Source organism: Aptenodytes forsteri, unplaced genomic scaffold (genome assembly GCF_000699145.1).
Source record: "Aptenodytes forsteri isolate BGI_AS27 unplaced genomic scaffold, ASM69914v1 Scaffold346, whole genome shotgun sequence".
Taxonomy (NCBI): Eukaryota; Metazoa; Chordata; class Aves; order Sphenisciformes; family Spheniscidae; genus Aptenodytes; species Aptenodytes forsteri.
Genome location: NW_008794078.1, coordinates 585283 through 606519, shown reverse-complemented (window position 1 = coordinate 606519; position 21237 = coordinate 585283).

Sequence of the window (21237 nt, the reverse complement as noted above, 5' to 3'; positions counted from 1 at the left end):
ATTCTCTCCTCTCAACTTTTGTCCTTTATGCTGGCTGTCCTCTCCAAGAGGAGAAGCGGCAGCGGCAGACTTTGGGGAGGGAGGGGGAAGACAGGATACCGCGCCTGTCTGTTAGTCAGCAGGGGCCGTCAGCTAAAGGGGATGAGTTATAATCCGTGGTTCTCAAAAATCTAGACAACTAGTCTATTTTTTTCTCCTATATTTAGATTCTGGTTTGCTCTCAGGACGCATAACCTTTTCAAAGTTTCACTCCTGAAAGGACCAAAGTGCAAAAAATAGCTACAAGCCAAGAAGAAATAGAGGGATCTGATCCTTCAGCTGCCACTATTGACAGGCGGCCTTTGCTTTACTCAAAATGGCTTTGCCTCTGCTGTGGATCTGCTCACAATTTATTTGAAAGCAGGAGGCACTTATTTAAAAACAGGACCAGAACCTATTGCCAATCTGACAAGGTTTCCACACAGCTCCAGCCCAAGCTTTCTCTCTGTTGCTGAGCACTGGCCATACACTGCTGGAAAACGAACAGCGCCTGGGAATCATTCAGCAAGGAAATAACACTGGTGACTAGTGTGAAAGTGGATGGAAGAAGAGTATGTCTGTTCCCCCCAGGCTGGGGACCAGGGAAGGCAGGGATGGACATCCGTACTCCATCCCGTCCTGCAGTCCCGGCTCCCAAGTGGGCAGACCTGGAGGAAACATCCTGTGTGCCCAGGTATGCCACCGCACTTCATCACTGGGCTTTTCCTGAGAGTTCCTGGATCTCATCCCAGCAGACAGTCAGGAGTAGACTGGGATGCACATCCAGAGCTCAAAGCTAAAAACACTCGCAGCTCTCATAGTTTATCTTATATAGTCCTTAGTACTGCATGCAGCCTTAGGTTTCACTCTATGCCCTGGTCTTCTTCACGACAGCTCATCTTCACCTCTGCATTCCTCTTCCAGCCCTCCCAGAAGCCATCTTTCCTACTCCAGCCTTCTTCCCTGATGGCTCTTCCCAGCTTTCTGTCATGACTTTTAATGGCCCAGTCCTGGGTTTCCAAGACTCCACATGCGGCTAACTATCATTTTCTTACAGGCTCAAATCGCACAGATCTTTCCCGGAGCTACATAAACTCTAACTAACGTCATCTCTAACCTTAGTCACCCCTCTGCTAGTCTGCTAGTAGAGTTTCTCCTCAGCTTCTGTCCTAGCTCTCTTGTAGACATCTTTTTTTGGAAGGTGCTAAAATCTTCTCCGATCTGTCAGGCATTGCATAGCCACCCCACTCACATTCATAGCTACCTAGATTCTCCGATGAAATCTCATCACTGCTTTGTATGGTATGTTTGCGTTAAAACCTGTGAGATGCATTTTCTCGCTGCCCTCCTTGTGATAAATGAAGAATGCAACAGCTCGGCAATTTGGGAGAAGTAGGAGAATTCCAGGTATTACTCCTGCACACAGGAGTAATTTTCAGCTATGGATATAAGCAGAGGAAGAACATGAAAGATGTGTGGAATATACTGGATATGAGGAAAGAGAAAGAGAGAGGAGCTAACACAAAAACTGGCTACTTTGGGTAAGGCAGTAGTCTCAAGTATTTTAGATCCAAAAGATACCAGTTCAAACACTGTGAATGATTCAGGCTGGAGTATCAGTAAATTAGCAACAATAGCAGAACAGATCTCTAAACACAAAGAATGTGCTCCAAGGGAAGCCACTGCTATTCCTCTACTCCACTAATGTGTCCCACTGCGAATCGTGATAGGTATTGCCACAGTTCCCAGCAAAATCAATGACTCACGGTGACATGATTCATTTCTGGTTCTAACATCTGGCTGGAATTTTACGCATACAAAGCCTGTGATTTGTACAAACAATTACTTTAGAGGAACAAAAATCTTTGCAATTCACCATGTCATAACCAAAACATCTGTCCAGCAGGCCACTACGGGATCATGTGGATGGAACAGAAGGCAGAAGGTGTCCCATTTTGTCCAGTATGTTCGGTTCAAGATATCTGCTTTGGTCTTGTATCATCGATAACAGGAGTCTATTCACATTACATTGTAAGTTCATTAGAGACCAAAGTTGTTCTGCTGCCAACTGATTTATATCCATACCTTAATAGTAAATTGTAAGCAAAACAGCCTAGCTATTGAAGCTCTGTCTACCCTACAAAACAAAGAAAATTAAGACAGCTGAATACAAGAATTGGTATTTTATGTGTAAACCTCCATGCTGCATGCACAAGTGTTACTAATAACATTCCTTCATTTCTCAAAAAAATGGAAGCATTGGATATATGAAATTGCTATGTTTCTTTTAGCCACAGAGAAGGCAAATCCCAGAATATGTATGTTCAAGTCAAAAGCATTTAGATCCTATCACAAGTTCAGTTCCTTATATGAATGTGAGTAACTCAGTATATATATGGCACTCTTGCCAGAGCATATTAATGTTGAAAGCTGAGACATGAGAGACACCTTCTTTAGCCAAGCTGTGACTACCCTTGCCTAGAGCATACAGTATATGGCATTTAAAAGGGCCTGCCCCACAGGGTGAGCTTTGCTGGGTTGTGTCAAGTTCCCGGAGAAAACAAAAAGATGAATGGGCAGCAACACAAACATATCCCTTGCTGAGAAGAAGGCCTTTTAGCTAACATGCACTGTGTCATTCTGGTACCCCTCACTTGGCAAAACACAGGCTTAAAATATATTCTGTTAAGATAAGAGTTTGTCCTCAGACGGTTTTAGCATAAATCAAATAAACGCAGAAAACAGGGTGACCTTAATTAAAAGGTCATTTACATTGTATCTCCTGCCCTTAAAGCAGGACGAGCTGCACCATGTTATTTCTGACAGGTATTTGTATAAGCTACTCTTCAAAAACTCCAGTATAGATTCGGCAATTTACCCAGACAATTTGTTACACCACATAGCTGTGTCTGCACTCTGTGGAGCATCTTGCTGCTACGAAAAGATTCAAAAGGCTTAGGGGCTAGTATAACAGGAAGAGTAGGAAAGGTCAAATAAAGACTGTGTCCTAGTTGGGCAAAACGAAAGAGAATTTGTTATTTAATAATTAAGTTATGAAAGCAAGTGAAGCCCCTGGGGTTAGCTCTGCACTCCACCGTACAAAGCTCTGCCCAGTGACAGCATTTCAGGTAATCAGCACACCCAAGTGAGGAGACGTTTATCCGAGGTGATACAAAAGCAGCCTCTATTGTCTCTCCACAGACTCTTCAACACTCACAGCGAAGCCTATGAACAATCTATATAATAATAACCCACATCTGTGGTTCACTGACCAACCGACCATGCTTCTGCACAGAAAGCAGAGGTTGCTACGCACGCAGTCAGCACCAGAGCAGAGGAGCAGCCTGCGCTGCCTGGGTTTTTAGCTTGGACAGCAGTAAAACTCAGGGCAACTTCCACAAGAGTGACAGAACTCAGTGAAAAATGCAATGTACAGAGGGATTTTGTTTTTAACTTCATACAGATTTGTAAATTTAAGAGATCCTTTAATAGGCCATGTAGTTTTAGCTTTTTTTTTTTTTGACAAAACAACTGATTAAGAAGGTATAAGATCTCAAGAATTTTTCTTCAGAGAGGTTGGTAACGCTGAGCCAGAAAGAGGTGCTTTGTTCTCACAGCCATGGTGACACTGCACTCACCAGAGGAGCAACTTATGTCGCATGTAAAAATCAGGAATTCCTCTTTTTTCCCTACTACCTCCTAGCACACTGGCCGGCACATGAGCAAACCCGCCAAGAGCAATGTGTCGTCCAATGTCATTTTCATCTTCCAAAATGACTTAGTCTGACTTTTCATGCCACTCACAATTTATTTCATGATGTGCACAAAGGTTTACATGAGCAGCACCCCTCTCTAAGGCATTGCAGCTAATACTAAAAAAGGCTTTGACTCACCAAAGTACAGAGGCCTGGCCGCGGAGCACAAGCAACGGTGTTGTGAGATGGTATTTCCAAAGGGCTGTCCTTCAGGAAGCAGAGAGATGTTGTGTTGCCAATAATGCTAGCAAGCAGAGCAGGCAAGATTACTAACTGGATAGCACTTTTTTTATACCCGCATGCACAGCCTGAAAAAATCTTTTCTTCTTCTCTTTTTTCTCCTTTTTTAAACTTAGACCCCTGCAACCCTTAATGAAAGCTTTTCTATTGACATAGTAACAGAAGAGTACACTTTAACTTACTCTTTCTCCATGAAGCAGATGTCTTTTCTTGTGAGAATTGGCATATTTTTACCCTTAGAATGATCTCTGCTTTTATATGCCCAATTAAATTTTAGCGGTCCCTTGCTTAAATAAAGATTTATTAGCTGTTAAAATTGTAGCATAATTCTTCTGCCACCTACACGCTATCCTTTAACATATTTACAAGCAGACTGGCTTATCCACTATAAAAAAAGGTGGATGATTTAATGTTGTTATGTTATTGGTGTCAATTACTAAACTTCAGCCTCACAATAGAGCTTTCTGAAGATACTACTACTTAACTCTGGAACTGTCAAAACACTCCAAGAAAGAGAAGCTGTGAGACTTAGAGATCAAGTACTCAAAACAGTTCCACTAACAGAGGTGATCCGTAGATTTCAGCCCCATGTTCGGACTCTTCAACAGCCATGATATGGGCTAACACGTCATCAGACGGAGAAGGAATCCAGGGAATTATTTAAAGGAGCTGAAATTTACATCGTCAGAAGCACCTACTTATACGCTGCTTCTCGTTTCTCTTTGTGCATGAGAAAGACAAAGCATGTATGTAATCTCTTTGCACACATAAATTTATATATACTGACAGAAAGACAACAGTAACACAGTAAAGTATCGTGTTTGCCAAACTATTGGAAATAACTTCTTTATAGTTCTGGGGTTTGGGGTTTGGTTTTTTTTTTAAAAGCTCAGTTATTTATTTACCAGGATTAGAAGATTAGTGTTTTGTTGGTCTTTCATTAGTTTTACTTTATTACAGTCCTGCTTGCTAACATATTTACATCACAGGGAATATCCTTTTCACTGAGCCGTAAGCCCTCGCCTCTCTACCCTGTACACTGACATCTTTGCACCTTGTAAACACCACTACTACAAGCAATTGTGTTCCATGTGTTTGTCAGATTGCATCAGGAGCACTGAATTTCATCTTCCCGCTATAGTTTTAATACCGTTCAGATAAAACTAAAGCTTTTGGTAATTTCAAATATACTTTAAGTGCAAGACATGACTCACTCATTTAATTTCACCCTTCTAGGTCAGGATCTCTTTAAACAGTCACAAAAAGCAGGCCACTCAAAAAATATGCAATATATTAATGTCATACAGTTGGCCTCACAAATAAATCAGCATACAAAATCCCCTCTTACTGAAATTTGTCACAGTAAACATCAGAAGCTGTAAAGTGAAACTAATAGGAAACTGTCTTTTTGTGTAATTTGCAAGCATGCGTGCACAGACACACGCATGCACACCCACACCATCTTTAGCGTTGTACTTTTCCATGTATGTGCTATGCTTTCAGAGAGCAAATTGCTACAGCCAAGATGCCACCAAAGATAATGATAAATCTGGAACAGACATGAGTGAAAAAGCCTAGAAAACTTCAGTTTTATATTAACATTTTTTTAATATCAATATATATTGTTCCTTTGCCTTGCACTCTTAATTAGGGCCACTGGCTGCTGATAGTACCTTTGTTTTTCATGCATGTATTTCAAGGTCTATATAAAATATTAAATGCATATACAGGACACTACATGCATATACACAAGACATCTGAAGACCTCTGCAGTCACCAATGATGTTGGAAGGGCAGCCACAGGGGCGGCTGTGATCACAGCAGAGGGACACACACCCTCTGCATCCAGCGCTGCTCTGCAGGCAGCCTTTGGACAATGCACAGACCCATCCTGTACGCTTGGATGTGGAAAGCCCTGCCTGATTTAGAGGGCAGCCCATATCCACATTCAACACCAGGATTTATCTTTGGCAGCCAAGTTGTCCACATGCACTGGGATCTGAATTGACCTGACACCATTTCTGGACTCTCTCTGGCACTAACTCCAAGCAGAAGACTCCAGGGGCAGGGAAAGCTAGTCAACACCGTTACCGACAATCTTGAGCAAGCTGCTGTTCAGGTAGTTTGGGGAATGCAGAATTCCCAGTTGAGGAAGTGTGGTAGAGATCTGAAGATATTTAGGTATTTAAAGTGCTAAGAATTACAGAGCGCCTTACTCAGAAAACATCAAACAGGGCAACTCTTGGAAATCAGTCAAGTGAGGAGGGCTAAGAAGTCTCTAATTCTGTTTTAGTTTTCTTTCTCTCTTTTTGAGGTACAGGTAACAGTATCTATTCAAGATGCATACAAATGTAGCATGCAGATAAACTATCTTCTTATATAATCATCTACAAAACCACAATGGCATGTTTATCCAAAAGAGTCCTCTGAAATAATTGTTTCTGTAAAGAATTATCCTTCTGTACGATCATGGCTATCAGGCAGAAAAGTATTCATGTATTTCCAAGCATGGACAAAAATGTAATGGTATGTCCCTAACAACAGTTTCATCTTTCAATTTCACTGCATATGTTTCATCACTTAAGAGTTGATGTTTCAGATGCCAAGAACACAGGAAAAGCAACAGTATCAAGGTAAAACAGCAAATAATTTTATCATTTGTCCCTGCAAAACACAACTCTAATGGAAGACCTCTGCTGCTCAATGACCAGGTTGGGATTTTCACAGGAGTCGTCCAGTTTCTAAGAAATACCATAGGCATTATCACTGAAGACCTTTTAATAGTTTTTGAAAATCCCAAGCAATCTCTTCAGTAAGGGGAACAGCCATGCTTTCTAATGGCAGTTCCCAGATTTTCATTGCGTTCGTGCCTTTAGCATCTCACTAATACAATATATCTGTGTCAACCCACCGCATTCACGACTGCAATGCAGGTCATCACATGTACACGTCAGCTGTAGGCATCCTGTCATCTCAGACTACACATACTCCTCTTCAGCTTGCTAGATATACCACTGCTGCTTGCAATGGTCATGGAAGCTATATAACATCACAGACTGGAGAAGGATGAGAGTCCTTCTTGGGACTCTCAAAAACAAACCAACAAAACAAACAACCAAAGCACACCACCATCACTCGCCCAACACCCTCCATACTCCCCCCCCAAAAACAACCAACCAACAAAACAAACAACCAAAGCACACCACCATCACTCGCCCAACACCCTCCATACTCCCCCCCCCCAAAAAAAACCCCAAAACCCAAACAAAACAAAAAGCCCAAACTCAACAACTCTCAACGTTGAAAATGTGAATCACGTGTAAACTGAAGGAGCCTTATTTTCCCACATCTGCAGCTGGCCTGGCTGGGTATCTCTGAGAAGTGTGAGATCCTCCCTCCAGCTAATCTGAGCAGATAGTAACCTTCAAGTGGAACAGGGTCACACCATGTTGACATTAAATAGATCACCTTAGCAGACAGAAGTAGGACTGGTTATTCACAAAACTCACATGGAATTGGGGGAATGACACAGGGAAGGACTGACAAGAGGTACAGAGGAAGAAAACAGAGAAAGAAAGGAGGGGACCGGAGGACACAAATGGCAGCAGTCCTTAACCGTTACACTCAGTGCTGTTCCAAATTCATGGAACTACAGTACTAAACACACAAGCATAACAGAGAAAGATATGGGTACATATGCACAGTCCACATTTCACGCCAGTGGGGAAAACCAAGATCTTTCTCCCAACCTTCTCCCAACAGTCATGCTAGGGAATGAGAGGACAACTGAACAGCTTCACCAGTTGACCATAATGAAAAATAGATTTTAATGCTGCTGAAGTAAGTCAGACCACAGAGGACCCAGTTAAAGGGGTAAAAAAAACCAGACCACAGGATATATCCCCTCTTCCATTCACCCATAAAATCCCACTGCCTGTACCCCCTCTGCCTGCTTTATGAATGTAACAACAAGAATAATGATTGCATTATTCACAGATTCTGTCCAGAGGAGTGAAATCCCCAAACTTTAACATCTAAAACACTCCTTTATTTGTGGTGCAGCGTCTTGTGCAATGCACCACAGAATGAGTCTAAAACCAAACCTCCAAACACAGTCAAAGTCTCATGCAGCATCCTGGGGACTCTCCCATTAGCTTGTAAAATGACATTAAATGACTTTTTGAAGAAGTGAAGAAGAAGGAGCTGCTGCTGGGACATTTAGTCCATCAAAACACAAATAATTAATGGTTGAAAATACTTTTTGTTTAATAATTGCTGTTCTTCATTAGTGTGAACCAAGGGCACAGACTATCTGAAACAATAACATCTGCACCCCATATTTCATTATCACCAAACTTCACATTTCACACAAAAGCATAGCTAGCAAAGCCTTACAGCTTTAATTAGTTTCTGCCATAGCTGTGAAGGTCAGCCAATTATTGTGTGTGAAATTTCAATATGAAGCGGCTGAATTGAAGACAGCATTGCAACATTGTGAAACTCTGCAATGCTGTAAATCTAGCATGATAGAACCTTTTTTTTTTTTTTAAACACAAAATAACATAAATTAATCATCAGGTATGCACAGCTTCAAGGCTTATTGGCTAATTTAACATGTGTTAGAGAGGGGAAAAAAAGGAGGTAATTTCTGATAGCGTCTTATGCTTTGCGGGGTTTTTTCTTATCAGTGTCACCAACCATGACAAAATACTCAGTTGGGTCCTCATTTCTACACGGAAAACATTTTTTTTTGTGGGATTTAGAGTCCTTCTGTCAAGAGAAAACAATAGCACTGAGTAGATGAACTTCAGACATCTAGAATGAGGGGCATAAGATGTACAGCATGTCCTGAAAAATCAGGTCTTTCAAAAGATGCTTCAAGTTAGGCTCCAAACTCATGGTTGGCTTTTGAAAATCTTGAGCCAAGTGCCTTACGTGTATGTGGGTGTTTGTGTGTGAAAACATATATATCTAAGAATTTGGATTCAAATGATATACAAATAATCAATACCCCAGCTGGCATTGAGGAAGTAGCGAATGATGCAAAATGATGCACCTACCTCCTACTCGAGACACAGCCTCTTTGCACATATTGTTCCTGCTAAACAGAAATAATTTATGCAGTGTGCTGTGCACTGGGATTACAGATGTGCAGAAGGTCTAACCTGAACCTTGAATACACTCAATACCAGCCTTACTCTCAAGTCTGGCCAGTGGTTGTTTGTTAAACAGATATTTGTTTGCCCATTTCTGCTTTTTTAATAGATTAAAACTCTTTGAGTAAATTTTATCGCTTTACGTAGCAAATAGCACGATCTTCAAAGATGCACTTCAAACTCATCCTTTTATTTGGATACCAGAGGATGACACACTGAAGTCAAACAATGGTACCATGGTTATATACCTCTAGCTCCAGTGAGCTAATAAGACCTGCGCTTGATTATAAATTTACAGGTGACATTCACTGGGTTTCAATGGGAGAAACAAGGGAGGGAGTGAAGCTTAGGGAATGGATTTATTTTGTGTATTGTTCCTATGTTCAAGCTCTGTTTTTCCAAATGAAATGATCCTGACAGAAAATATATGCGAACTCATTTTTAATCTAGCCTGGGACAGCGCATGCAGCTCTAGTAAGCACCATGGCTTCATTCATGTGGAAATACCTGCATGTTCATATGTATATATGCATATCACAACCAATTCCCCCTTCCTGTGCCCCATTTTTTCCTGCCATTGGGAGGACCAGGTAAGTGGTTATGCAGAGCCTCTGCAGACAGCACAGAACCAGCGAGGCTGTTTCACCATTTAGACTCTCTCCTGGCTTCCTTCTTTGCTGGCACAAAACACATTTGCAGCTATAATGTGACTCACAGCAGCTATTGCCAAAGGGTTTTTTTCCTTTCTTTAAAAAAAAAAAAAAAAAATAAAAAATGCATAGCTAGCATTAGATGCTCAGGAACATTTGCAGGCTCCTACACATCAATGCCTGTATTTCTGGAGTTACCAAAATCCCCAATTTCTGGTTACTTCAGCCATGATAAAGATGTTTTTTTCCTACCTCTAGAAAAATCCCTTTAACTAAACCCAACTGAAAGAGAGATTGTGAAATAGTTGGCGATTTGTTTTCTGCTGCACCTTTGCCAACACCTCCAAATATATCCATGTGTGGAGAAAAAAACAAAAATAAGAATTCTGTTTAGTTTGCATTGACAGAACAACTGATGCCTTCTAACCAACAAAGGCTCAGCTGGCTAGAACAGATACCAGGAGTAAATTAAAAACTAAATTAAACATAATGGGGATCCATGTCAACCATACAGGAAAAAAAAAAAAAAAAAGGGGAGCACAGCCTTACAGTTAAGAGCCAGATCTTTAATGTAGTACCCTGAAATACTCACAGGAAAAAAAAAAAAAAGAAAAGTGAGCACAGCCTTACAGTTAAGAGCCAGATCTTTAATGTAGTACCCTGAAATACTCTGCTCCAGTCCCAGGATCTCAACAGTGCTTCAAGTAACTGACTGGGAGTCTGAATCCCACTTCAGCTGCTGCCTAGAGCTCTCTACCACAGGGCTCAGCATCTTACTTAAGCTGACAGACCCTCCAGGGCCCTACACGGGTACATTAGTCTCTCTATGTCTGCACTGCTAAATGAAAGCTTAAAATTAGCTGTGAATAGGTAGCTACAAGTTCCTTGGTTTCCCTTCCTATCTAATTAGGAGCATATTAACTTCTTTCTGTGCAGATAACTTGTAAGACATACCAGGAAGGTATTTTCTTTTACTATTCATAGATACAATGGCTAGCACAATAAAATCTAAGTTTGAATTTCTAGGCACTGCTTTTGTACTTACAAAACACAAAGGAAGTTTATTGTACTAGAAGTAAAATCATTTGTAAGTCCCAGACGTGTACCACCCACAGTAATACAAAACAGTCACTGAAAGGTAAAATGGCAAAAAATGGAGAGGGGAGGTGAAATAATTAACAATGGCACCAATGCTAAAGAAAACGTGTATTAGCTAACACCATATTATGCGTTATAAGATATATCCTCTCTCTTAAAAGGAATCAGTGAAAGGAAATTGAAATATATTGTTACTGATGAATGGCCCAAAGCAGAATAAAACAGGACTACCTGAGTAAAAATCAACTCCAGAACAGAAGTGAAAAAAGAGAAAACCAGCCAGACCATGCACACCAACATACATGCACACAGAGGAAAACCAAATTGTTATTAGTGAAACAGACTGAAACCTGTCTTAGGCAGTCCACCCAAGGGAGCAGCAAAAATCAGTGGCCTGGCTGAGGGCGTCTTTTACTAAAGGTCGGAAAAAAACGCAGAAGAAACCTCGGGGATCCCTTAAAGTGGTTCCGTAAGACAGGGGATGCCTAACGGAGGTGGAGCGTTGTGCAGGTTTCATTGTGTTTATTAAATACACACTAAAATATTAAACACGATAACAGCGGCTAAACTAAATCAAACATACTCTAAGTGCGATACAAATCATCGTTAGACAATGTAAACAAACAGTCAACACACACAAAGCCACATAAAGTCTTTATTGCAAATCCCAGCAACTAGATCCATCCCCAGAGAGATGCCACCAGCTCCAGGAGTCCACAGCCCCCAACCATGGAGCCTTACTTGGTTAAGGACACCGGAGACGGGCGGGCTCTGTGTCAGCCCGCCGCGGGAGCCAAGGGAAGCTGCTCTTCCTAAGAGAATCTCCCGCTCTTGCTCACTCCGCTCTGGCCCTGCTCCAGCAGCAGCACTTCCCTGCAACAGGGTCTCCACTCAGTCCAAACCACTGGGGACAAGATCTCTTCCAGCCGGGCTTGCCAGCAGCAGCTGTTCCCAACCAAAAAGTCTCTCTCCAGAGAAAATGCTCTCTCAAAGCCAGCCATGCTGCAAGAACAGTGGCTCCTAACATAAATGGTCTCCTTTCAAGAAGAAATACTAGGAAAGTCCTCACAGCCAGTCTCTTTCCAAAGGGAGCAGCTCACACATTAATCCAATGAATAATTCCAGGCTGGGAGATAAAATATTTAAAGTGAAAAAAAGGCAAAAGATCTTCAGAGTTCACAGTTTTCAAGCCAGCCTTCAAAGCTCACAAGCTCACTATCATTTGCCAAGTAGGATCAACATGAAGAGCGTGATTATAAGAAACATGAAAAATTGCACCACCAAATCAACAGGGACTTCAGAATTTATAAAGTATAGGAGCCAGTGGAGCTGCTGAAATGCCAAGTTCAGTAACTGCAAGCAGAAGTCCACCATGGTGCCATGATCTAATGTGTAATTCAACTGATAGTCATTATATCACATGAGGAAAAACCCAGGAATTGTCATATTGGATCAGACTCATCTAGCAGGGATCCTCCTACAGTAGCCAATACAAAAATCTTCAGTGGTTAAGCAAAGGAAATCCTCCAGTGAGCAGCTAGGGTCTAGCCGCCTTACTTGGGAAGTTTCTTCCTTATCCCACTATTCAGAGCACGGTTTATGTTCCAAGCCTGAAGGTCTGTTTGCCCTCAGGGTTGTTTTTATCTCCATCTAACGTGAATGTGCAAGCCTTCATTCTACACAGAGATGTCTATACCTGACCTGGAAATGAAGCTTGTGAGGATTCATACCACCACTTTCCACCAGGTTACTTATGCATTGCCTACAAAGTCTCTCTTTTAACCCATTTCAATCTGCTCTCCTTTTCTGAAGTATTTTTGGTTCCCGTTTTTGCGGAAAGGTAAACAGGAATGCTTAACTCACCTTTTCTATACCAATCTACAAAAACAAGCACAGTCGCACTATTCCTGTGAAAGAGGATATAGGTAATTCAAAGTTCCTCGCCGTTGCTGCAGGCTAAGGGCATGTACACAGGCAATTGCTGTTGGATCAGCTGATGTTCAATAACTTATCACTCACACCACTGAGCTTCTCACTTTCAGAAAAGCCCATAACAAAACTTGCAGTAAAGCTTCTGGCTAGTCAAAGATTTTCTGAAACCCAAACAACTTATCAAGTGGATCTTTTCTAACCATATTAAATCCGCAGAAACTATGCCAACTGGAGCTAACTGTGACCATCTATATTTTTTATAAAATGGTCTTTAATGGTTCAACCAATTTCTCAGGTACCAAAACAATGCTTACTATCATGAAATTCCCTGAGTCTCTGCTGAAGCCTACTTAAATTATAGGTAAACCTGAGCTACTCTCTGTCTTCTGGTATAATAGATTACTTTAGCAAAGACTGCATTTTTCCCCTAGTGGTTTAACCACTTTATTTTAAGATCCTTCACAACTCTTTGGTATATATTTTCTGATGAATTTCTGCCCTTTGATTTATCAGCTGGTTGTAACATTTCTTCTATTGACATGTCAATCAACGAATGGCTCATCTTTACTGGCTGAAAAGTAGGTATTTGCTCAAGATATTTGAAGCGAAGACAGAAGCTGCAAAATGATTTGACTTCTCTGCAACGTCCTTAACCTTCATAATTGTCTGGCAGGCTTTCTCCTTCACCGATACTTTGAATTCTTTATTGTTTGTGCTCATCTGATCAGATTTCTCACCATTTCTTTCCTGCAGTATAGTCTGGTTTCTCTAAGGCTAGTTCCATTTTCTGAGGGATGGTTGTCTGCTGCAAGTCACTTCTTCAGCTTTAATTTTTAGGTAGGCATGCAAGATTTCATACAGCCTGCTTTGAAATAGCACAAGTTTGACTAAGCTTTCCAAACTGTTCCTCCCCAAGATGTCAGCTGGAGCAGCTTTATCCAATGTTGAAAGTATCATCATGCCTTGCTGGCCTCTTCCACCCTTCACCTCCTGCTCACCCCCCAGAAGCCTACAGCTAGGGGCAAAGCTACACGGCGCAGTCTAGGCAAGAAAGGCATATATGTATGGCTAGAGCTCCTCGTGTTACATCATTCCCATTCTTTATCCAATGTTGAAAGTATCATCATGCCTTGCTGGCCTCTTCCACCCTTCACCTCCTGCTCACCCCCCAGAAGCCTACAGCTAGGGGCAAAGCTACACGGCGCAGTCTAGGCAAGAAAGGCATATATGTATGGCTAGAGCTCCTCGTGTTACATCATTCCCATTAACAAAAAAAAAAGGAAAGGAAATTCTGTTTCTGATCCTTGTTTTTGTGAAGATACAATCAGAAATGATCCAAGAGTTTATCCAATGTTGAAAGTATCATCATGCCTTGCTGGCCTCTTCCACCCTTCACCTCCTGCTCACCCCCCAGAAGCCTACAGCTAGGGGCAAAGCTACACGGCGCAGTCTAGGCAAGAAAGGCATATATGTATGGCTAGAGCTCCTCGTGTTACATCATTCCCATTAAAAAAAAAAAAAGGAAAGGAAATTCTGTTTCTGATCCTTGTTTTTGTGAAGATACAATCAGAAATATGATCCAAGAGTGCTGACTGAATGCTGTCTGCTCATGCCTTGAAACGTCTGGCAGAATGAGTTGTCACATGATTTTTACTCATTTTTATAGCAAGTCTTTCCCCTTTGATCTAGTAACAATAGACACTGGGATGCATCAAGTGTGTTTCAAGTTCATTCCAGGCTCTCAATCATAATGCAATAAGGATTTTGATTTTTAATTCTTTTTAACAACTTCTTCCTCTTCTGTGGTATACTATCGACACCCTGTCCATCTAATCCGGACCTTTTTGGATGGCTGTACTGGAAACGTGGGAAGGCATTTTTCCTAGCCTGCTAGCAGTCTCTAGCCATGCCACTGTATTTTATCTGGGCCACACTCTAAAAGCTAGACTTCAGCCTAAAATCCCTGGGCAAATATGCTGCGCACGCTTCAGCATTTTGCTGAACATCCCTGCTCTGTAAAGCAGTATACCAACGTCTCAGTGGCAGTTTTACAGAAGTCCACAAGGAAAGCTGTGTCTGAGAAGAGAATAGCCCTAATGGAATGACCTTTACTGGGACTTGACACCTGCTACCTTGTAAGCTTCTTACACACACAGCTTAATCCACCTGGAGGCTTTTTTGCTTGATGGAAGGTGATAAAAAAGCTGTTAGACTGTAAGCTCTGTCTTAGATTCAAAGCATGTAGGCTCCTTGATATTCTGAAGCTTAGGGCACACAGAGGGGAAAAATATTTCTTAGGTCAGGTGCAATTCTCAAGTTGCTTATTAGGGATGAACCCTGGTCTAAGAATCACTTTATTGGTATGAAAGTAAAGAAAAGGCTTCCTGATAGGAAGAAGGGTCCCAGTTCCACAGTACTACAGACAAGATAATGTAATAGTGATCATAAAGCTTTCCTCAGACGACAAGAAGAACAAAGAAGCCCAACTCTAGAAATTTACAATCCACAGAGGATCAAGCAGATTGTATTCTGGATACCTTTAAAGGTGAATGCTCTAAAACATGCATCAATCTATAGTGATGAAAACCCAGTCCCCTCTGATTATAAATAATTCCCTCTTTCTTTGAGACAACAAGGGTCTAAATCAAAAAGTTGTATCAGTGTGATTTTTAGCATGATGGAAAGGGGGGGGGAAAACAGAGCAAAAGACAGGCCCCGCTGCAGCAGCACCTTGGCACAGCTGTTGGGAGAAGCCAGTACACGAAGACTGAAACAGCCTCAGAATTAGAACAGAGGAGGAATTAGCATTATTTAGGAGTTAGTTTTATTTGGAGCTTAAAGGAAAAAACAAAAACAACAAACAAAAAAAACCCCAAAGAACCGACCTTCTAAACAGCTGATGTCCCTGAATAGAAAGTGACCTATCACTAACCTCTCAAACTGTAGCGGAAGCACAAGTGAGAACAGCATACCAAAAATGCAGTGGTGGCTGGGAGCTGAACTAATGTTCTTCAGGTCACTACTCCTCGCCCTCTTCTTTTACTGTGCCAAACACCATCTCCCTCAGGGAAGCGAATCCCTGGAGCTCATCTTCCCTCCTGCCTGAGCTAAGGTGCATCAAAGCCACCAGCTCTGGCCTTGCAGGACCTGGAAAAGGAAATTCTGCAAACCCTTTATTCCATACCATGAGAGGAAGCTCAGATGAGCTCTCTTCAACTGAAAGCTTTTCCTAGCAGAAGCTCCCATTTCCTGCTCCCCAGGCATTGTTTCTATGATTTTTTTTTTTTCTTCTCTGAAGGCTAATATTAACAATCTCCCATCACCATGGAGTCTTCGAACACTTTGTCCTCTGCAGTTGGCCCAGGTGACTAACTTACTCTTTTAAAGGGTCGGATGCAAGAAGTTCAGAATGGAAAAATTTATGCGGAGATCTCTGTTTAAGAAACACTGTGAAACAGTTGGAAGCTTTTTATTTATTTATTTTAAGGTGGCTGACACCTGTATTGATGGCTTTAGTCACTTAGATCTAAGGACACTTGCAAGCACTTGTAAGATTGGGGTTTGTGTTTGAAACACCCCACTTGTATCATATATGCTAGGCTCTAAATGTAGCAGTATCTAACCTTTATCTGCTGGCTTTTATTATATAGGCCATTTATATGAAGTGAGTCGAACATTGATCCTCCCGTTCAAGTTTCCTGAGATTATTCAGTATTAGTATTGCTGTGATTAGTCACACCGTGGCTGCTGTTCCTGTAGATTGTTTGATACAGTATATTTCCCACTATACACAAAGCAGCACTGTAGGAAAACCCAATTCAATCAATTTGAGCAGCCCTTCTTGTGCTACATTGGTATATTATGTACTGGACAGATAAAGTTGTGATCCTATCTTATATATTCTTTGGCTGGTTTGACTGATGTACTGAATGAATGGAGATACCTAATGCTATCCAATTCTGTGGCCGAAAGATAATGGCATCATTATTTGAAGAGAGACCAAAAAGGGGAGTGGGGGGAGGGAAGGGTTTAACCACTGCTTCCCACAGCTGTAGGGAACATGGACACTGCAGAGTGTGAAGGAAGAAAATCAGGCAAAGGAGACTTCTGACAGCAAGCTAAATAAAAGTGGAAAGTGAGAACAAGGAAGATCTCTAAATATGGATGCGATGCCAACTGCTGCAGAAATCAGGGTGCCCCAGCCTCATTTTCAAGAGATGCTCTGCAAACTGCAAGGCACTTTTAGATAAGCAAACTATTCAAGCCCCCAGCTGTTGTATTCTTTTCCCCATTTTTATAATTATTTGTTGGGATGGCAGAAGCGCCTATACCCCTGAGAGAGGGGCTACCACATCCCTGCAGCTGTACGCACCAACTGGCACAGGAGAGTACTTGCAGCTTCCCTTGTGGCCGCTCTCTAGTGACAGTGCTCCACAACTCCAGGCCTGCCAGGTTTTAAAAATAAGAAGATAGATAATTTTTTTTTTAAAGTTTCTGCCAGTTGATCTGCTGTTCTGAAGCCTTAAACAGGTAGTTAATGTTTCCAGGATTCAGGCTGACTTCCTAACACCAGGGCTGCACAGAACATTTAAAAGCACGTCAGCTTTTACCTAAAACACCTTGGAGCCAGTCCAGGAAGGGAGCCAAGAAATTCTCTCCTATGTTATATTATAAAAAAGAAACAAACAACAAGTAGCTCATAAGAATGATTATAAAAAAAGGGACAGACATGACAGGTAATGGAAGTGCTGCATCACCAGACAACAGTTAATGTAAAGCACAGTATGTCTTCTGTCATAAATGTAAAAGTCTGAGACATGGAAGACAGCGTCATGAGACAACAGAATAATGGTGTCATCAGGTAGTATGTTTTGTTAAGTCTTGTATATAAACTCCCTTGATTCCTTCAGTCTCTCAGCACCCTTGCGTTTGTTGCTCCTGATGGACTAAGACAGCATTAAATTTACTGATGACGTACCTTAGTCTGGAAGCAGCACCATTTATAGCACTTGAACCGTACTGTATGCATTGTACATTTTTACCCCATTTATTAATACCAACATATATCTGGACAGCTTTGCTAGTTATCTGATGCAGTCACTGGGGACTATTTGGATCTAGTTCTGATGTTTTAAAGCACTAGTTTAAAAATCACTAATTGCTTAGTTTCCTATACCAAAATATTCACGTTCAGTGAAAGCAAATGATAGTTCATCTGAGGAATGCATGTGTATGTATGGAAGGAACCACTACATTATAGTTGCACAAATTTTCACTCATTTGAATAGTAGTATGATCCCAAAGACTTCAGATTAACCAGGTCCCCCTGCAATTGGGACTGCATATACCTACCTTTGCTGCTTAAGTTCTTCCTCAGCTGATTTAGTTACTTTTTAATGACCCTCCCCAAGGCCTTTTGCATAGATATTTTTCTTCGTTTTAAATACAAAGTTTTTTAATTGACTTTTTTTGACAATTTAATTAGAATTACCTTTCCCTTGTGATTACATTTATTTTTACACTTTGTCTCTGTGCCAATTTTGATGCATTTAATTAGTTTTAACTATGTCTCACACTGCTCACCTTCAGAAGTACACCTATTACATCAACTCAGCTGTTTTTCTTATATAAATTATCTGAATGTAGAGGAACTTTAGGGAAAAACACTTGGTTTTATTTCTTAATCACACCACAATGCTATTTATCGAGTTCTATGGACGACCCACCATAGTCACAACCAATTTAATGGGATTTTGGCTTGTTTTTGTTTTTTTCCCCCCCGACTTGTACAAGGGCCTAACCATTAGTAAGATAGTAACTAAAAGCCAAACTGTGCACTAGGAGCCATCGTCAGCTGTTGCCTGTAAGGATGCATTTTAAAATTTCATCGTGGATGTCTTCTCACTGAAAAATACTCGGAACTTACAGACAGCTCTTTGCCTCCAATACATTTTTCAAACGCTGTATCTGATTCTTTCTCTGTAAGCTAGTGCTTTCATTGACTTTCAAGCAGACACTCAGGATAAAGCAATATAACAACCTAAGGCTGAGGCACACGCACAGCCACAGGCTGACACTTACATTTATGCCACAGGGCAGGGTGGAAAAGCATATCTATTGTGGAATCTCCAGCCCTGGAGGTACTCAGAGCTTTCTTGTACAAGACCCAGAGCAGCCTGATCCCAGCAGGCCATGCCTTGAGCAGATGGGGAGCTGATCAGGTGACCTCCAGAGTCCCTTTCCAACCTAAATTATTCTATGTTTCTATTAACCTGATAAAAAAAATCTCATTTGAGCTTTGTTGAATCAGGGCATTCTTCTCAACCACTTTCATTTTGCCAACAAAGATACCGAGTTGGGAAGTTTTAAGCCCAGAGATTCATCTCGCTTAACTTCAGACACTTAACTGAGATGGCTAAATTAAGAACCTAGTTGTTCTACACGTCATTCCCAGTCCAAAGAGACAGGACGACACCATGACTCATGCACACCCCAAACCTAGTCAACAGGGAGAGAGGGATAATTATCAGATAACTCAGCTGAGTGCTTAAAGCAGGTGGGATGGACTTGGAATCCAGTAGCTTGCCATGGAGAGTCTATAAGGAAGAGTCACTAGCATTTTCTGCATTTCTGTCACTACAGCTTACCTATTTCTTTTGACAAACTGAAAACTTTTTTTATGTTCATCATCAACATTAATGCCTCAAGAATCAAAGTGGCAATGATATTTGAAGTGCTTCCTGCAGTATTACAAACTGAGTTAGTACGTTTCTATATTGCTATCCAACGTCCATAAACTCAGAGAAATATTTTAAACAGCACAGGTTTTTGGTTTTTTTTCTTCCTTGTGGAAAACTGCAGCCTGCTAGACTGATATCGTATATCTGATTCTGATTATTTCTCAGGTGTCAAATCCTTCAATAGATGAACTTGCATTTGAAAGTTCAGGGAAGAGTAACAAAATAACCTGGCATCTGCTGTTATCCACAACAACTGGGGAGAACAGTATTGCTACCATTTCCTTTTAAGCAGATTCTCAAAGTTAATCTGGAAAAATCGGTAAATCATTTCACCTCCCTGTAATAAACGAAGGTAACTGGACTGTAACATCCACTCTCTTTCTGGGAAATATAACAGGACAGTGTAAACTGAACATCGTGCCCAGCCAATAACACAGGTTATAAGGGGTTTTATCTTGAGTAATACCAGGCAAGTTTTTCTGAACTGATTTGTATCAAGCACTTGACATATAGCCACACAACAGTATCAACTGACCCTGCGCCTGCCAGATACAGATTTTGTTTATCTTAAGGAGGAAGAGGAGCATGTGCTAAAAGACTTATGCTTGCCTTTCAACTGGACTGACCACTGCAGCCTTACCAGGAGATCCCTACCCACGACAGGCATGAACTCAAATTCAGTACCCAGGAGGCATTCAACAGCAAACTGGACAATTTTCTAAGCAATTTGTGCTTGTTTAATAACAAAACCAAACAAACTTCCACCTAAGAGGAATTCAGCTTGCAAGAATTTCTCTCTAGGCTAGGCATCTCCAGTTTTAAAGACCTTCTGAAGCCCAAGGCAGCCCCCATCAAAACTGAAGGGAAACCACGGGGCTCTGCACATCCACAATACAACACAGTAGGTACATTTTCAGCTTCTCATGGCAGATTCAGAGATTCCCCACTCTTGCTCTCTGAGGAACAGGTCACTGTTTACCTGTGTAATAGGAGAGACATCCACATTAACCATGGGCTTTTTTCCCAGCCACTGTACAGGAGCTCTTTAGCTAAACTCCAGTTCTAAGAACTGTGGCATGCTTACTACAGATTTTCCATCGCAGTCTTTCATTTGCCTCCTCCGCTGTCTGGAAGAAATCTAATGACTGGAAAGTATTTTAAAAAGCGTAAACAGGATGATGCAGATAACACTAGGATGAACTGCCTGACATCAGCCCTATGAAAAGTCATGGAAAAGCTGATACTGGATGAGAGAAGTATAAAAATAAGGAAGATTATAATTAATGCTAATTAATACTAATTACTTCATTAGTTTACGATGTGGGGGGGAAAGACAGGTTTTATCAACCAAACAATCACTAATAAAATTACTGGTTTGGTTAAAGGCAATTACATTGACCTGACACAGTTCTGTAAGGTGTCCAAGTTACCCAAAACGAGGTTAGAAGTCTGATTATTGTATCACATGAGGAAGAGTTATCCACTTCTGAATATGAAAGAAAGATATCAGTGTATTAATCTCAAAACCAGCAGGAAATATGTGTAACATGATGAAATAGTTGGTAGCCACAAAGATGAAATTAATAACTAACAAAGGGAATACTTTAAGCAAGAAAAAGATGGTAGGTGGTAGATTCTTCACAATTTG